The sequence below is a fragment of the Myotis myotis genome, unplaced genomic scaffold, assembly GCF_014108235.1.
Source record: "Myotis myotis isolate mMyoMyo1 unplaced genomic scaffold, mMyoMyo1.p scaffold_m19_p_19, whole genome shotgun sequence".
In the NCBI taxonomy this organism is placed as follows: domain Eukaryota; kingdom Metazoa; phylum Chordata; class Mammalia; order Chiroptera; family Vespertilionidae; genus Myotis; species Myotis myotis.
Window position 1 is genome coordinate 37,550,456 of NW_023416323.1, and position 19,678 is coordinate 37,570,133.

General features: G+C 48.4%; 1 protein-coding gene across 10 annotated transcripts in view; it reads right to left on the bottom strand.

Moving 5' to 3' along the window:
• Positions 1-19,678, bottom strand: part of NLRC5 (NLR family CARD domain containing 5) — a 76,486-nt gene that overhangs the window by 54,610 nt on the left and 2,198 nt on the right. The gene's annotated exons all lie outside the window — the stretch shown is intronic.

Here is a 19,678-nt window from a genome sequence, read left to right on the forward strand (position 1 = left end):
ACAAAAAAGAGGTCATTAAAATAAAAAAATAAAAAATAAAAATAAAAATAAATTTAATGCAAGTCATAAGGACCCTCCGTTTCAGTAGATCTACACAATGGAATATTATTCAGCAACAGGGGTGAGCCACAAAAACATCAAGCCCCAACGTATATTAGTAAGTAAATTCAAATTTCAAAAGCTGCACACGTGTATGTTTTAAATGTGTGTGTGTGGTGTATGTGTATGTGTGTGTGTGTGTGTGTGTGTGTGTGTGCGTGCGTGTATGTGTCCTTGCATACAGAGACCAGCTCTAGGGCTATGAGAGAAACGTGACAGGATTATCTAGGGAGGGGCCTGGGGGACACAGGCCAAGGAGCGCCCTTTATACCATACTCTTGGACCACTTTATACCATTTGAGCTTTTTAAAAGGTGTGTTTTGATTTAAATATATATATGGCCTGGCTGACGTGGCTCAGCAGTTGAACATTGACCTATGAACCAGGAGGTCATGGTTAGATTCCCAGTCAGGACACATGCCTGGGTTGCAGGCTGGATCCCCAGTGTGGGGTGTGTAGGAGGCAGACGATCAATGATTCTCTCTCATCGTTGATGGTTCTATCTCTCTCTCCCTCTCCCTTCCTCTCTGAAATCAATTTCATATATATATATTTACAGTAAAAACTAGAACAGACGTTTCCTCAATATGTGAGGAAGAGAAATACACAATGATGAGTAAGCACAGAAATCACCAGCAATGCCCAAGAGAAATGGAAGTTCCCACACAACTCGAATAATACCTAAAACGGACTTCGGAAGGCAACAAATGAGGATAAATATCTGCATCGAGTAGGACAGACAGAGTCTGAAAATTCCAATAAAAAAAGTAATTTCTACATCTTGAGGATATATTTTATTCTACTTTTTAGTTTAACGTTTTTATGTGTGTCCCAGGGACAAACCTACATTTTCACTAAAACTGAGGTCACACAAGTTGAACATACGTAATGAATATTTGCTAAGTGCCCGGCGTGTGCCTTTAGTTAGACCTTCTGTTTTAATTCTCACAACTACTACTCTTGGATGCCTCGTATGCATTTAAAATGTTTCTGGGTCCACCCGACTGGTGTGGTTCAGTGGTTGAGCTTCAGCCAATGAACCAGGAGATCATGGTCCAATTCCCAGCTGGCCACAATCCCTAGTGGGGGGTGTGCAGAAGGCAGCCGATTCATGATTCTCTCTCCTCATTGATGTTCCTATCTCTCTCTTCCTTTCCCTTCCTCTCTGAAATAAAAATATTCTATTCCATGAACATTTAAAAATAGACAGAACCTAGACACAGAACCTAGACACAGAACCTACACAGAACCTAGAGACAGAAGAACTTTGCTGGAGAGAACATGGCAAAAAATCCTGGACAGAAACTGGCCACAGAACCTAGAGACAGAACCTAGCGAGAGAACATGGCAAAAGATCCTGGACAGAACCTGGCTACAGAACCTGGATAGAACATGGCAAGAGAACCTGACTAGAACATGGCGACCGAACCTGGCTGGAGAACCTAGCAAGAGAACATGGACACAGAACTTGGCTGGAGATTGTGGCTAGAGATCCTGGCTAGGCTGCTGATCAACTAAACGCTGTCTCCGTGTCATTCCTTCTTCACCGACTCCATCCACACCTTTGGGGACCCCTGGACCTGCTGGGGTTGGACCCCAGCACATTTTGATCATTTATAAAATAGGGATAATAATGCTTGCTTTATAGAACTGTTATGAGGAATAAAGTTCTAGTCTACACAGTGTCCCATCAAAATATAAAATAAAAATAATAAAAAAATAAAAATAAAAATATATTCGTTTTTAATAAAGAGGGATTTTTGTCTCTCAAAGTATACCAAAATAAAGTTTAGATGGGGGCCAGATATAATGTAAAAAGTTAAACCATGAAAGTATTACAAGAATATAGATAATCACTTTGCAACAATTCATAAAGCTGTATCTTTCATTTTCTTTGCATGTTTCCTGCATTATATTTCACAACTGAAAAGTTAAAATTTTTTAAATGCTGAAAAAGGACATGTGGAAAAGTCTTAAAAATAATGCAGAGTAGAGAGGACCTAGCCAGGCATGACACAGAACTCAGAGATCACAAAGAAAAACCGCATGAAACCGACCAGATATAAATCAGCATTGTCTCAGTGACAAAGAACACCACACACAAAGTGAAAAGACAGACGACAGGCTGGAAAATAACATCTGCTAGTTACGTCACGAAGGCGTAATGTTTTAACATCTCAAGACGGACTACAAATCAATAAGGAAAAAAGTAACAACCTGATAGAAAGTGGGCACAGAGCACGGACCGTTTACCAAAAAGGAAATCCAAATCGCTCTTCAAAATGTGAAAAGGTGTTCAACTCACAGGAAACACACATTCAAGCTAAAAAGGTATTGGATTTTCCAGCCGGTGGGCTGGCGAGGATGCTCCATGGCAAGGTTGTGAATGAACTGGCATTTTGAGGCATTGCTGTAGGAGTGTAAACAGATACAACCTTTACCTTCCAACAGATGCCACATAACCACACCTAGCAATTCCATGCCCAGGTATTTAGCCCATGGGTATTTTCGTAATTCGCATAGTCACGAATGCTCAAGTATACTTACTGTGGCCTTAGTGATAGTAGGAAAAGACTGGAAAAAACCTACCTAAATGGCCATCAATTGTGGTGCATTTATACACTGAAAGCCTACGCAGCCCGTGAAAAGCAAGCGGCAGAACTAAGTGGAATGATGTGGATCAATGTCCAAGATATATTTTGTAAAAAAAGAACCAGGGCAGAACAGGGTCTAGGGCACTGATGGCGAACCTATGACACGCGAACTCATTTTTTTGGTTTATTTTTCTTTGTTAAATGGCATTTAAATATATGCAAAAAAGATCAAAAAATATAAATCTTTGTTTTACTATGGTTGCAAATATCAAAAAATTTCTACATGTGACACGGCACCAGAGTTTAGCTAGGGTTTTTCAAAATGCTGGCACGCCCAGCTCAAAAGGTTCACCATCACTGTCTAGTGTAAGCTGCATTTGTGTAAGAAAAAAATAACTGTGCGTGTTTCTAAATACATGATGATTTCTGAAAGAAACATAAAAGCAATTATCCCTGGGAAGGGGAAGCTTTTAGTATTTGATTTCAGACAGGAAGGGAGAGGGAGAGATAGAAACATCTGTGATGAGAGAGAGTCATGGATCTGCTGTCTCCTGCACGCCCCACACTGGGGATCAATCCAGAAACCTGGGCATGTGCCCTGACCGGGAATTAAACCGTGGCCTCCTGGTTCATAGGTTGACACTCAACCACTGAGCCACACCGGCTGGGCAAAGCTTTAGAATTTCGTACTGTATGCATGTGTTATCTGATCAAATTCATTTTAAAATCGCATATATCTATTGCCTTCCCTTTACTGGTTGTCATGCTCATCTCCCGTGATCTTAGTTATTTGGGTCGGGGTATCCATCAAAGAACGAGAAAACATTTCCGGTCGCTGTGCTTCTATCACTTTCCCCACCCGTGGCCAGCAGTTTCTGATTTACACGTGAATGTGGAGGTTCGTCTTACTCAAACGTATACCTTTTTATGAAAAAACAAGAGTGCAGACTGCTGCCGACGGAACAAAGAAAATAAAACCTAATAAACCTCAAGCCTTCATCTTTGCATTTCAGCACAGGGTCCCCTGGCCTTCGGTCCGAAGGGTTACCTCTAACAATCGCCAGTGCATCCGTGGGTGCTCAGACAGGGGCTCAGGAGGGGCCCAGGGTCACCCAGCCGCACCCACAGGGAGCCCGGCGTGCGGATCTGCAGGCCAGTGGTCTGGCCACCCCAGGTCCCGGCTGCAGAGGGCAGAGGGCAGGGGCGGGCCTGGAGGCCTGGTCGGGCTGCCGGTCTCACTGAGGGGTCTCTATGCGAGTGTCACTCACCCGGGCTTCAACTTAACAGCAGACAACCCCCTCCACTGCCCCCATGGCTGTGCTCCTGGAGCCTCCTTCCTGCTATCCCAGAAGTCCTTGCAGGTAGAGGTTAGAGGAGGGAGTGAACTCGGGCCAGTTCCCTCACTGCAGCCCCAGGGCGTTGGTGCTGGCTGCTCCCTCCTGCTGGAGAGCCCCACCTCCAGTCCGCACACATGCCTATGCGCACCCCGCACACATGCATGCATGCAAGCACACATGCACATCCAAGAGCACATGCATATATGCACGCACACATACACACACGTCTGGCCCGAGTTCTCTCTCAGACTCCACTCTGGTCTCGCCTTTTCTCTCTCTCAACCTCCTCTCAGCTTCCAAGGGCAAGTCGTGCCATGTCCTATGACTTCCACAAGCAGGTGTCCAAGAAAGGCTCAAAGGTCGCATGTCAGATTGGTCCCTGCCCTTTGGTTCCAGGCCCCCGCTGGCCCGCACACACCCTGACAACACTCACAGCCCCACCTCCCGGCCTCTTTCCCAACACCCCACCTTGCACATCCTCTTCCTCTACCTCGAGTGCCCTTCCCTTTTTTCTACCTTGCAAACCCCTCCTTCTCTCTCCAGACCCTGCCCCTTCTCCCTTCTCAGGGAGGTCTTCCTGGCTGCCTTCCCTACCAAGCCAGGCCCGCCACTGGGCTTCCCTCCTTAGCATTCTCTCCTTCCTTCCATGCCAGGTCTTGCCACTCTGCACGGCCATTCCCTCTCGGCGGGCAGCTTCCCCCTCAGCAGGCTGGGGACACCACGAGGGCAGGGGTGGCATCTGATTCTGGATCAGAGCAAACACCTTGGCCCCAGGGCCCTGGGTTTGAGTCTCTCCCAGTTACGGTTGTGGGACTTTGATCAGGTTACTTCATCTCTTGGCACCTCGGTGGCCTCATCTGTGGAATGGGGATGCTCTGGGTGAGGCTTCTAGAAGCAGAGCCCAAGACAAGTGTCTATAAAAGTGACTTACTGAGGAGTAAGGGAGGCAGAACAGGGTGGAGAGAGAAGCTACACAAGAATGTGGTTTCAGGAACGGCTGCTTCCAGCCTGCCCCATGCGTGGGGGGCTCTGGAGTGTGAGCCACGGGACTCTCCACCCAAGACCCTCTAGGGCGGAGGTTCTCAACCTGTGGGTCGCGACCCCTTTGGCGGTCGAACGACCCTTTCAGAGGGGTCGCCTAAGACCATCCTGCATATCAGATATTTACATGACGATTCATCACAGTACCAACATCACAGTGATAAAGTAGCAACGAAAACAATTTTATGGTTGGGTCACAACATGAGGAACTGTATTTAAAGGGCCAGAAGGTTGAGGACCACTAGGGTTTCCAGATGCACCCTTCTCAGGGCTCAGGGTTCCCTAGAGCCACAGGTGGCCAGGTAGTGGCCTGTCTCACTCAAGAGTCTGTCCTGCCAAGCAGCAGGGGACTGGCCCATTACACCCATATCTGCCAATCTGCCAGTCACTGGCTATGGGTGTTGCCTGTGGGTGGGGGAGGGAGGGGTTACAGCCCAGGCATCTCTGCCAGAGACAGTCAGTAAAGGGCAGTCCACTGGGGAAAGGGTGCAGCCATTATGGTCAACACCCACAGGGGGGCTGGGGGGGAGGGATGGGTGGAGGGAGGGGCACTGCCGATTACGGGATCCAGCAGAGGTGAGAGGGGGCAGGCCTAGTGCCTGCTATGCGGGTACTAATCGTCTCTAGCTGGCAAGGTTGCTGGGAGATGAGGAGGCAAAACCGCTCATGGCCCTGGCACATGAGGAAGGATCAATACCCCTTAGCTATCATTACCAGAGGCGTTATTGTTTCCAAAGAAGCCCATCCCCCACGCAGGGTAGGAGGAAGGAAGGGAGGGATGGAGGGGAGGATATGACTGGACTCACAGACTCCTGGCCATTGTTCCTTTGGCTCTTTCCTCTTCCTGACTCCCCAGGCTTGGATTAAGGGGGAGCCCCCACAAGGCTGTGTGGTGAGGACAGACAGCTGCTAGCAGGCCCCAGGTTTGTGGGGACCCGTGTCCTCCTTCCTACAAGGGGTGCATCACCCGCCTTACCTGTTGTGGGTAAGGGTCTGGGGGGGTGTCAGGCCGAGGGCCATGGGAGGCTGGAAGCCTGGTCCCCATGGCAGACCCTGAATTCAGCCCCTGGCTCCTGGGCCAGGGTGACAGAAGGGAGGACAGAAGAGGGCATCGGAGGATGGGCACTGGGAGGAGAGGGGCAGAGTAAGGAGCTGTGAGGGCTGACCTCAGGGTCGGGAAGTGTGTGGTTGGTTGGTGGGGATGATAAGAAGGCACCCCAGGCCATGGCAGCCGCGATAAACACTTGGACAGAAATATCTCGGAAGATGAGTAAGTGCCATCGACGCTGGATTCTAGGGGCCAAGTGAGCAGGCCAGGCCTGGGGACCGGGGCGGGACCAGTGCCCACAGAGGCCCTGCCATCCTCTCCGAATCCCCCCCGAAACCCCTGTGCCAAGCCCTCCAGGGACCCCATGGAGAAGCCAAGGTTCTGCCTCCCCGAGGCTCTCGAACTAGGGCAGTGATGGCGAACCTATGACACGCGTGTCAGAGGTGACACGCGAACTCATTTTTTTGGTTGATTTTTCTTTGTTAAATGGCATTTAAATATATAAAGTAAATATCAAAAATATAAATCTTTGTTTTACTATGGTTGCAAATATCAAAAAATTTCTATGTGTGACACGGCACCAGCGTTAAGTTAGGGTTTTTCAAAATGCTGACACGCCGAGCTCAAAAGGTTCGCCATCGCTGAGGGCCTGAGGCTGGGAAGGGGACAGAGTGGAAGCATCTGACAGCGGGGGCCATGCCAGGTCCATTTTACAGACGGGGACACTGAGGCCCTGCGAGGGAAGACCTTTCTGGCGTTCTCAGCAAATCAGCAGCAAAGGCAGGGCCAGACTGACCCAGCGGCCTCTTTCTGGGAGGCCGCCGCAGCCCCAGAAGTCACCCTCCGTTCATGGGCCCACGGGCGCACCTTCAGGCAACTGTGGGCGGCCATCGCCTCCCTCGCCCACTGGGGCTGACAGAGCAGGCGGGGTGGTGGGGGGGGGGGGGGAAGAGGGGGCCTTGACAGCGCGTTTCCATGGAGGGCGGCGACCGGATGAACCGTCGTCATCTTTCCTGTCCCTCACAATGACAGGGTCCTGCAGGCCACAGGAGCTGGGTGGTCACAGGGCTTTACCGACGCAGACACCGAGGCTCCCCGCAGCCAGGGGACCTGCCCGAGTCACCAGCCGCCAGTCACAGAGCTGGGAGTGGAACAAACATCTCCTCACCTCGAAGGCGAAGGCGTCTGGGGGTGGAAGGCGCTCCCGGGTGGCCCCTGTCCCAAGTCCAATAAGGCCTTTTCTTCTTGTCACGGGGGCCTGGGAGTCGGGGTCCCAGCCTCCCCCCATTCCCTGCTGGGAAGGCTGGCCTTTCTACCAAAGGATCCTCAAGGTCAGTAGTTCTCAACCTTGGCTGCACACTAGAATCACCTGGGAATCTTTTTAAAATCCTGATGTCTGGGCCTCCTCCTCCAGAAATTCTGTTTCTTTGCTATGGGGCGGGGCCACAACATTAGTAACAAAGAAACAGAATTTCCGGAGGATGAGGCCCAGAAATCAGGATTTTAAAAAGATTCCCAGGTGATTCTAATGTGCAGCCAAGGTTGAGAACCACCGTTCTAGGGTTTCCAGACTCACCCTCCTCTGGGTCCCCGGAGCCCTGGGGCCAGCCCTGGCCTGGCTGGGTCAGCAGGTGGCCAGACAGTGGCCTTGTGTCCCCCGCTCAGGCCTGGCAGCTTGGGCCCAGCACCCACAGGAAGGACTGGTGAGTTCTCCACCGTGAGGCTCCCACCAGCACGACCCTGGGCCTGGGCCTGCGGAGGCCTCTCCCTGGGCCTGCCAGGCCCTCCTTCCCAAGCTCCTCTGCACATTACAACCATCCGGGGTCTTGAGAAAATGCCAATAGGCCCCTCCCCTGACCAATCACAGCCCCACCGCTGAGCGTGGAACACAGGTGTCCGCCCTTCTGGAAGCTCCCACGTGATCGCGAGACCGGGGCACCACCTCTCCACGCCCGGGGGGTGGGGTGGGGGAGGCTGGCTCCGCGTTCCCTGCCCCCGGAGCCCTGCCTCTCCGCAAACCAGGGCCCAGGGATTCTCAGCGTCAGGGGGCCCGGCCTTCTGGTCATTGATTTTCTCTTCTTTCACTTAAAAGAAAAAATGTGTTCGTGTTCAACCACACGTGTAATATGTGACTAAATTCCCTTAGCGAAAAGCTAAACACCTGCACATATCACATTAAAAATCTATGTCACTCAGCCCGGCCGGCGTGGCTCAGCGGTTGAGCCTCAATCTACGAGCCAGGAGGTCCCAGTTCGATTCCCGGTCAGGGCACATGCCCGGGTTGCAGGCTCCATCCCCAGGGTGGTTCATGCAGAAGGCAGCCGATCCATGATTCTCTCTCATCATTGATGATCCTGTCTCTCTCTCCCTCTCCCTTCCTCTCTGAAATCAATTAAAAGAAATTATTTTTAAATCTCCATTACTCACTGTGGCCATATTTAGATGAGACCCTGGGGACTCTCCATGACTAACCCTCGCCCTGCGTAACTGGGGACTTGCCCTGACTAACCCTTCAAACTGAGTTTGAAGTCCACCTCCGCCTCTGGCCGGTTCCTGGGCACCCTGTGCCCCATCCCGTGGCTCTGCCAAGTCCTCAAGGCCCAGGCTCGGCACAGCCACCAAACCGAAAATGCAGCTCAGGGCTGGAAATCCCCTCTTTACCTCCCACACAGTTGAACAGCGAGTTGACGAGGATCCCAGATCTTGGGTTCATTTTCAAGTTTAAGGGGACAGAAGGGGGTGGGGGATGGAAGAAGTCTGGAGATCTAAAGGGGAGACCTTGGACCCTGAATTCAGACTCACGGCCTGGAAATGGGTCTGTCCACCTTGGAGGGCCAATTAGCCCAGACTTAAAGGGCACCCACGCTTTGACCCCACAAACGAACCGCTCGACAGAGAGCCCAGGGAGAGCCGCACGGAGCACTGGACCAGGCGATCCTGTCGCCGTCCTTGAACAATCCCTAGACCAACAGTGCTTGGTGGAACCACACGGCTGTTATGGGCGTGAAGGCCATCGATTGTGTTAGCACAGCTGGGTCCTCGGGACATGCTGTTGACTAAACAAGCCACGCGGTGTCATGATCTGCACAGTATGACATCATGTGCCTTAAAAATACACATGAACTAGAACCCAGGTCTATCATAACCTGTTTTTATAGCTTAGAGGTTAAGAGCATGAGTTTGGGAGCGAGGCTGTCTAGGTTTGGGATGAATCTTTCCACCCTTTACAGGCGGTGTGGCGTCGGGCAAGTCATGTAGCCTCTCTGGGCCTCAATATTCTCACCTGTAAAATGGGGATAATGCCAGCACCTACCTCCCATGGTTGTTGTGGGGTTTAACTGAGTTGCTACAGGTAAAGTGCTCAACACAGGGCCTGGCAGTTAGTAGGCCCAATGCAAGTATGATCTTTATTATGGGAAGGTTTAAAGTTCCCGGAAGGCAACATACCAAACCGGTTACCTGAAACTGGGAAAGGACCGACCGGGGGCGGGAGCAGCGAGTAACATTACATATAAGGTGTTCAGCTTTTTGCAAAGGGGATTTAGTCATGTATCACTTGTGTAGTTTAAAATGAATACTCTTTTGTTGTTGTTGTTTATGTGAAAGAAGACAGAAGATCAATGACCAGAAGGCTGGGCCCTCTGAAGTCGAGAAGAGGAATTTTGCTTCTGGGGTGGATCACCTGAACCAATCCTATGGCAGCCGACAGTGCCCAGACACATAAAACATGGACAGGAGGTCACAGTTCGATTCCCGGTCAAGATACACGCCTGGGTTGCAGCCAATCAATGAATCTCTCTCATCATTGATGTTTCTATCTCTCTCTCCCTCCCTTCCTCTCTGAAATCAATAAAAATGTGTGTTTTTTTAAATGTTAAAACCTAACTGAATCCAGAGGCCCCTTTCTGTCCTACTGCCAGCAAATGGTCTTCTTTCCAAACGAAATGATCATCCCCATGGAGGCTTATTATATTTCTGCTTATAAACTATCACCCTGGTGCCTCTGGATACTTCTAACCATTGCAGAGACATATAACCTAAAGGCTTCACAATCGCACCCTTTAGGGAGAGGTGTATAATTTCCAAACTTCGTACCCATGTCTGAGAATATTTTCGCCTGATCTGAGCAGCAGGGTATCATTACCTCAAAATTTTTCTAGAAGTCACTTCGCCTTTCACGATACTGTCTACAGTACCGTCCACCACGAATGGGAAGTCACTCCGAAAAGAAACCCCAAGGAAACAAAACCAAAGCGATGCTGCTGAGCTGGAACCAGGTATTGCTGCCTCCCGGGACGCGGACTGGGAGCGAAACCGAGATCAAGAGCGCGCGAGGCACCCTGGCCGGTTGAGCTCAGTGGCTAGAGCGTCAGCCTGCGGACTGAAGGGTCCCAGGTTTGATTCCGGTCTGGTTACAGGCTCAATCCCCGGCCCTGGTCGGGGCTCGTGTGGGAGGCAACCAATCGATGTGTCTCTCTCACATCGACGTTTCTCTCTCTGTCTCTCTCCCTCCCTTCCACTCTCTCTAAAAAAATCAATGGGAAAATATCCTCGGGTGAGGATTAACAAGGGGGAAAAAAAAGTGTGTGTGAAGCGTGGCAGACATTAGCACTTTCTCCTTGACTAACCAGGGCGGATGACACAGAACTGAAAGAGACAACGGACTTATTCTATGACTCAATTTCAGCGGCCGCTCTGGCCACAGGACTCCCAAGAAACACACAAAATAGCAATCTACTTCATCAAACGTCAAACAAGATGCCACCGAGATGCCGACCGCCTCTGAGTACCAGTTCCCCACGGTCTGAATGTTCCCTCCATTTCACGGCAGGGAGAGAAGGCATTGCCAAGGCCAGGGGCTGATGGGGGCCCGGGGTCTGGTGCTGGTCCAGGCTCCACCTCTTCCCCTAGGAGGTGGACGATGGGGAATCAGGATGCTTCCCAGCTGCCTGCAGCCTCCACATCTGGCCAGTCTCCTAAGCGATTAACTGAACGACATGGTCCCAAACACCTTATAAAAGTAAATGTCCAGGAGAGGATTCTGGGAAGACGGAGGAGCAGAAAGTACCCGTCATCTACCTCCCCACGTGGACAATGATGTCACGGGCAGAATCGCCCTGGTACAGCTGTTTTGGAACCCGGAGTCTGGTGACATTGCAACGCCCGGGGGGAAGGCTGGGCTGCACATTGTGACTAATTCCAGTTCTTAGTACAGTAGCAGCTGCCCACCCCCTCAGCCGCGTGTCGGGGGGCTGTGCGCGTGTTCCCAGAGCCGCTTGCACCCAGCTTGGAGGAGCCAGGGCGGGTCAAGATATTGGAGCCGTGTGCTTGCTGCCTCGGATCCATCTCAGAGGTGCAGGCAACGAGGCAGGAGGTCATGCTGTCACCTCTCCCTCCATTGTTGCAAGCGCCTCCCCCTTGAGCTACGGTGACTTCCAGGAAATTACGGAGGGCCCATGCCTGTCCCGCTACCCACTTCACCTCCCCCCCCCTTCACTTTCAGGATCCAGACAGTAAAGAGAGGACACTCAAAAACAACTGCGCCTCCGGGGAAAACGAGAAAGTGGCTGCACACGGGAGACACTCGCGAGATTTAAAAACAAAAACCAGTTGACTTTGTGCCCCAGGAGGACTGCGAGAGATCAAGATGGTACCGGGGCCATTGCGCTCCGCGGAGAGAATGTCTGATGCCCAGGAGGCAGAGAAAGAATCACTAGACAGCCCTGTCCGGTTTGGCTCCGTGGGCAGAGCGTTGGCCTGTGGACTGAAGGGTCCCGGGTTCGACTCCAGTCAAGGGCACATGACCGGGTTGTGGGCTCGATCCCCAGTAGGGGGCGTGCAGGAGGCAGTCAATCAATGATTTTCTCTCATCATTGATGTTTCAATCTCTCCCTTCCTCTCTCTGAAATCAATAAAAATATATTTTAAAAGAAAGAATCACTAGACAGCAGATGAACGGATGCTACGGAGGCAAATCGAGGGACTTCAGCTTTTATCTGATTAACCCCTTTTCCTGAATTCCAAACCCTTACCTACTTTTCTTCAGAATTCCAAACTCTTTATCTACACGTTTCTTCTCCTTATAAAAAAGGTCAGTTGAGAGGAGATGAGATCTTTAGGGTACATAACCCACCATCTTCTCAGATCTCTGCCATCTGAATAAAGTGTCTATAATTCAATCCTTGTCTGTACTTATTGATTCTGGTAGTGACAGGTAGCACGAACGCCAGCATTTCCGGTTTCAGTATGTTTCTGGAACATACTGAAAAGAAAAGCATGGAAAACAGATATTCCATGCCAATAACAACCAAAAGAAAACAGGAGTGTCTATACTGATATCAGACAAAACACAGTGTACCTCAAAAAGGTTTCTGAGACAAGGGGTACTTTATGGTAAAATAAAAGGCTCAATACAGCAAGGAGATATACCAGTTATAGACATTTATAAGTCTAATGACAGACCAGCAAAATATACGAAGCCAAAACTGAGAAAATTGAAGGGAGAAATAGACAGTTTTACGATAATAGTTGGAGACTTCAATACTGACTCACAATAACGGATGAACAACCAAACAGAAGATACGTGAGGAAAGAGAGGACTTAAACGGTGCAGTAAACCACTCAGATCTAACAGGCGTATTTCCCCCAGCAGTGACCGCATGCATCTTCTTCCCAGGTGCACGTGGGACTTTTTCTAGGATAGATCATATGTGAGGCCACAAATTAAGTCTCAATAGACCCTAAAAGATAGATATCATACGAAGTATCTTCTCTGATCACCATGGGATACAGTTAGAAACCAATAATGTAAAGAAAACTGCAAAATTACAAAATTGTGGCCATTAAAAAACACTTTAAACCACCAACGGATCGAAGATGAAATCACAAGGAAAATTAGAAAAACTTAGAGGCGAATGAAAACAAAAACACAGCATACCAAAACCTATGGGATACAATGAAAGCAATGCTAAAGGAAAAATTGTACAGCTATAAATGATCTCATTAAGAAATAAACAAATCAACCACCTAACTTTACAACTTAAGGAGCTGGAAAAGAAGGGCTAACCACACCCAAAGCTAACTGAAGGAAGGGAATAAAGACAAGAGGTGTATGAAATGGAGAATATAAAAAATAGAGAAAATCAATGAAACCAAAAGTTGGTTCTTCAAAACATCAATGAAACTGACCAACCGTTAGTTAGACAAGCTAAGAGAAAAGAGAAAACTCAAATTACTAAACTCAGAAGTAAAAGTGGGGACATTACTATCGATTCTACCGAAATAAAAAGGGATTCGAAGAGAGTGCTCTGAACAATTGTGAGCCAACAAATTGAATAACCTAGATCAGTGGTTGGCAAACTGCGGCTCGCGAGCCACATGCGGCTCTTTGGCCCCTTAGGTGTGGCTCTTCCTAAGCCTGAGGAGTACCCTAATTAAGTTAAAAACCATGTACCTACCTATATAGTTTAAGTTTAAAAAATTTGGCTCTCAAAAGAAATTTCGATTGTTGTACTGTTGATATTTGGCTCTGTTGACTAATGAGTTTGCCGACCACTGACCTAGATGAAATGGACAAAATCCTAGAAACACAAAACCTACCAACACTAGATCACAAAGAAGAAGATCTCAATAGACCTACAACTAGTAAGGAGATGAATCAGCAACAAAGAAACACCCAACACCTGATGGCTTCACTGGTAAAGTCTACCAAACATTTAAAACAGAACTAATACCAACCCTTCTTAAAATGTTCCAAAATCGCCGAAACCGGTTTGGCTCGGTGGATAGAGCGTCGGCCTGCGGACTGAAGGGTCCCAGGTTCGATTCCGGTCAAGGGCATGTACCTGGGTTGCGGGCATATCCCCAGTGGGAGATGTGCAGGAGGCAGCTGATCGATGTTTCTCTCTCATCGATGTTTCTAACTCTCTATCTCTCTCCCTTCCTCTCTGTAAAAAATCAATAAAATATATTTAAAAAAAAATGTTCCAAAATCACAGAGAAGAAATAATTCCTAACTCACTCTAGGAGGCCAGCATTACCCTGATACCAAAACCAGACAAAGCCATTACAAGAAAAGAAAACTATAGGCCAACATCCTGTATGATCATCGATGAAAAAAAAAACTTCAACAATATACTAGTAAAATAAAATCAGCAGCCTATTAAAAAATATATATATATACCATGACCAAGTGGAATGTACTCCTGGAATGCAAAGGTGTTTCAACATATGAAAACTGGCCAATGTAATAAGTCACGTCAACAAAATGCAGGGGAAATACTACGCGATCATCTCAATCGAGGCAGAGAAAAAGCATTTGACAGAAGTCATCACACTTTCATGGTAAAAAAAAAAATATCCAACAAACGAGAGCTAAAAGGAAACTCCTTCCACATAAGAAAAGCCTTCTATGAAAAACCCTCAGCAAACATACCCAAGGGTGAGAGACTCAGAGCTCTGCCTCTAAGATGAGCACATTAACAAGGCAAGGAGCCAACGCTCACCACTTCTACTCAACAGAGAACCGGAAGTTCCGGCCAGAGCAGTTAGGCAAGAAGAAGCAGTATTCTCACATACGTACAAGTGATGCTTGGACAAGGATATTCTTTTTTAAAAATATACATTTTGATTGATTTTAGTGATTTCAGAGAGGAAGGGCGAGGGAGAGAGAGATCAAAACTTCAGTGATGAGAGAGAGTCACCGATCAGCTGCCTCCTGAATGCCTCCCCCCGGGGATCCAGCTAGCAACCTGGGCATGTGCCCTTGACCAGAATCGAACCCGGAACCCTTCAGTCCGCAGGCCGATGCTTTATATCCACTGAGCCAGACCAGCCAGGGCAACAAGGGCATTCTTTACGGCACTGTTTAGAATAGCGAGAGGCGGGAAACAACCGAAACACACAACGATAATTCAATCAAGTCTGGACCCGCCAGACAGTGAAATACTGCGTCGCTATTAAAGAGCAAAGAGCCCAGGCTAGGTGGCTCAGGTGGTTGGAGCCTCGTCCCATACACCAAAAGGCATCCGAGACAATATACCTCTGCAATGTCAAAGTGATGTCCTTTTCCGGACCCTCAGAGCCAGGGACCAGAGCACAGGCCGCCACACAACACGTCATTGCTCTCCTGTCCCCCGAACCCCACCTCCACGTGTGTAAATGTTAACTATTAACCATCCCGTAGCCACCCATGTAAAAGAAGTCCGTGTTTTACCTTTTATTCAATCCCAGAAACTTCCCCCCTTTGCTTTCTCCCGCCTCCCTAATCGACCACCAGTGGATATCAGGTAACCCTCCTTATGTTTCCTCCTTTGATTCTCGTGTATAAAATAAGCTGCAAAACTGCCGTTCTCTGGACCCTGTTCTCAATCCGCTGAGATGTGGTTTCTGGCAATTGTTGCCAGTAAAAACTTCTGGGCAGGTCTAGATGCTTCTGACAGTGATATCTTGCAGACTGAGTTTCAGCCAGGGTAAACTTTGGGCAACTAGCCAACACTCAAAAAAATAAATCCGGTAAAGAAAACCGGTAGCCCACATCCTCAGGACACCTACAGAAAGTTTTTTTTTTTTTTTTTTACAAAGTCTTTGCATTTGTGTTGATGTGCTCAGTCACTAGGACGGCTCTGTGTAGGAAGGCCCAGGAGAGGTTCTGGGCGGGTGAACCGGGGCCCTAGCTTTGTTACAGCTGTAACAAGGGGCCATCATCTGGGTGGATTAAAATGACAGAAATGTATTCCCTTCCTTTCTGGAGGCCAGGAGTCTGAAACCAAGGGGTCAGCAGGGCCCTAGCCGGTTTGGCTCAGTGGCTAGAGCGTCCACCTGTGGACGGAAGGGTCCCAGGTTCAGTTCCTGGTCCAAGGGCATGTACCTTGGTTGCAGGCTCCTCCCCAGCCCCGGCCCTGGTAGGGGCGTGTTCAGGAGGCAACCAATCGATGTGTTTCTCTCACATCGAGATTTCTCTGTCTTTCCCTCTCTCTGCCACTCTCTCTAAAAATCAATGGAGAAATATCCTCAGAGGAGGATTAAGAAAACAACAACAGGTGCGAGGGAAGAACCCCCCCTCGCCTCTCCCAGCTTCTGGTGGTTGCCAACAATTCTTGGAATTCCTTGACCTGTTGACTCATTATTCCAATCTCTGCCTCTGGTGTCACATCCTTCCTGGATGTCTATCTTTACAGTCATCTCTTCTTTTATAAGGACACCAGCCATACTGAATGAAGGGCCCAGCTACCTACCCCAGGATGAGCTCATCTTAGCTAACTACATCTGCTCTAGACCTCTTTCCAGATAAAGTCACTTTCTGAGGTGCCAGGGGTTAGGACTTCAACCTAACTCTTTTAGGGACACAAGCTTAATCCACAACAGATGGGAGGAGGCGCACTAAGAAGTATTGCGTATTTTCCTCAGAGGGGAGGGGGTATGTGTTGGGGTGTGAGGGGGGTCGCCTGGCCCTGCACGCGCAGTCACCTCTGCATCTGGCCGAGCGAGGGGCATCTGCCTTCTGCTTGTCTGCCTTCACCGCGAGCTCATGCTCAGGCAGTGCCTAAGGCTGACCGTGCACGGGGCAGACCTCATTCTCATCTCGTCCAACCCATGAAACACGCTCTGAAGGACATGTTATCAGAGAAAGGGAGGTCCTGACAAATGAGACACAGGCACGCGTTACTGTATTGCGCTTCATTTTCACTGCCCTTCCACAGATACTGTATTGTCATCAACAGCAAGGAAGACCCTCCACCAGCAAAAAGTTAACGACTCGCTGAGGGCTCAGATGATGGTTAGCATTTTTAGCAATTGAGTACTTTTTAATTAAGGTATGTACATTGAGCCCTGACCAGTTTGGCTCAGTGGATAGAGTGTCGGCCTGCAGACTCAAGGGTCCCGGGTTCGATTGTGGCCAAGGGCATGTACCTTGGTTGCAGGTACATACCCAGTAGGGAGGTGTGCAGGAAGCAGCTGATCGATGTTTCTCTCTCATCGATGTTTCTGACTCTCTATCCCTCTCCCTTCCTCTCTGTAAAAAAATCAATAAAAAATATATTTTAAGCCGAAACCGGTTTGGCTCAGTGGATAGAGCGTCAGCCTGCGGACTGAAGGGTCCCAGGTTCGATTCCGGTCAAGGGCATGTACCTGGGTTGCAGGCACATCCCCAGTAGGAGATGTGCAGGAGGCAGCTGATCGATGTTTCTCTATCATCGATGTTTCTAACTCTCTATCTCTCTCCCTTCCTCTCTGTAAAAAATCAATAAAATATATTTAAAAATATATATATATATATTTTTTAAAAAAGTATGTACTTTGGGTTGTTTTTTTGTTTGTTTGTTTTGTTTTAATGTGTTAACTGGTATTTCAGAGAGACGAAGGGAGAGGGATAGAGAGATAGAAACATTGATCAGCTGCCTCCTGCATGTCTCTACTGAGGATTCAGCCTGAAACCCGGGCATGTGCCCTGACAGGGAATCAAACCAGGGACCTCTTGGTTCATGGGTTGATGCTCAACCCCTAAGCCACGCCGGCTGGGCTGTCCATTGTTCTTAAAGACATAATACTTGTTGCACATTTAATAGACTACGGTATAGTGTAAACATAACTTTATAGGCACTGGGAAACCGAAAACTGTGTGTGACTTGCTTTATTGAGACGTTCGCTTTATTGCGGTAGCCTGGAAGCGGCCTCAGTATCTCCAAGGTACGCCAGCAAATACAAGGGGAGGAGGCCCCGGTCTACCTCCCCACCATGCAGGCAGTCGAGATGGGGCCACGTTTGGAGACAAGCCAGGTGGGCACAATCCCTGGCCAGAGGTGCTGTAGATCAGTCAGGTTTGGGGAAGGCATGTTGGATGGGGAACCTGGATGTACCTTCACATCAAGGCTTCACTGCACCTCTGTTCTCCAGCGGGAGACCCAGTCTAGTGTTTTTCTGGGCGTATGGTTTCTTAGAAGGGAAATCTGAAGGTATTAGTGGGGGTACACTTCACCTCCTGCCACACCCAGGTTTGTGAGACTGGGAAGTGCTGTTTTTCAAACAGCTGCTTAAGACTGCAGAACCCATCTGGCTCAGTGGGGGGAGGGGAGGGGGGGGCATGTAGAGGCAGTCAATCGATGATTCTCTCTCATCATTGATGTTTCTCTCTCCCCTCCTCCCTTCTTCTCTAAAATCAATAAAAACATATTTTCAAAAAAGACTGCAGAACCCCCAACCATTCAAAGAAGAAAAGTAAAAACCCAACCTATAAAATGAATGAAAATGGTGCTGAGGGGGGGGTAGGGGGGCCTCCCCAAATGGCCACCCCAGCAAATTCTCTCCCCAGAGAGGAAAATGACTAAAAGTGACATGGAAACGCACAAAGCAAGTAAGAAAAGGACCCTTGTGTATTCACCTATTACTTAAGAGGTTCAAATGTTCATCAGAAATAGTCTGGAGAGTTTGACATTAAGGAGTTATTGTTAAAATGTTTTTTAAAGTATGCTGGGGGCATTTTGTGTTTTTTTAAACTCGTTCTGAATTATTTCGGTTGGGATGCTATGGTGTCTGTCAAACATTTGTTTAAGAATGAAGTGTCATGGATGGAACTGGAGAGCATTATGCTAAGTGAAATAAGCCAGTCAATGAAGGAAAAATACCACATGATCTCACTCATTCATGGATAATAAAGACCATTATAAACTTATGAACAATAATAGATACAGAGGCAGAGCTGCCTCAAACAGATTGTCAAACTGCAGCGGGAAGGCCGGGGAGGGTTGGGGAGCAGGAGGGAGGGGGTGAGAGATCAACCGAAGGACTTGTATGCATGCATATAAGCATAACCAATGGACATAAGAGAATGGGGGGGTAGGGGAGGCCAGGGGATTGTCAAGGGCGGGGCGGGGGGGGGGGGAGGACACATATGTAATACCCTTTGTAATACTTTAAGCAATAAAATAAATTTTTTTTAAAAAAATGAAGTGTGTGATACCGCTCCTAGGGCAATGGAAACTAAAGAGAAAACAAATGGGACTACATCAAAATAAAAAGCTTCTGGACAGCAAAAGAAACCATCAACAAAACAAGAAAGCCCACTGCATGGGAGAACACATTTGCCAATGTTATATCCGATAAGGGTTTAATCTTCAACATTTACAGGGAACTCATACAACTTAACAAAAGGAAGATAAACAACCCAATCAAAAAATGGGCAACGGACCTAAATAGATACTTTTTGAAAGAAGACAGAAGGAAGGCCAAGAGACATATGAAAACATGCTCAAAGTCACTAATTATCCGAGAGATGCAAATCAAATGACAATGCGGTACCATCTCACACCTGTCAGAATGGCTATCATCAACAAATCAACAAACGGCAAGTGCTGGCGAGGATGTGGAGAAAAAGGAACCCTCGTGCACTGCTGGTGGGAGTGCAGACTGGTGCAGCCACTGTGGAGAACAGTATGGAGCTACCTCAGAAGACTAAAAATGGAACTCCCATTTGACCCAGTGATCCCACTTCTAGGAATATATATCCCAAGAAACTAGAAACACCAATCAGAAAGGATTTATACACCCCTATGTTCATAGCA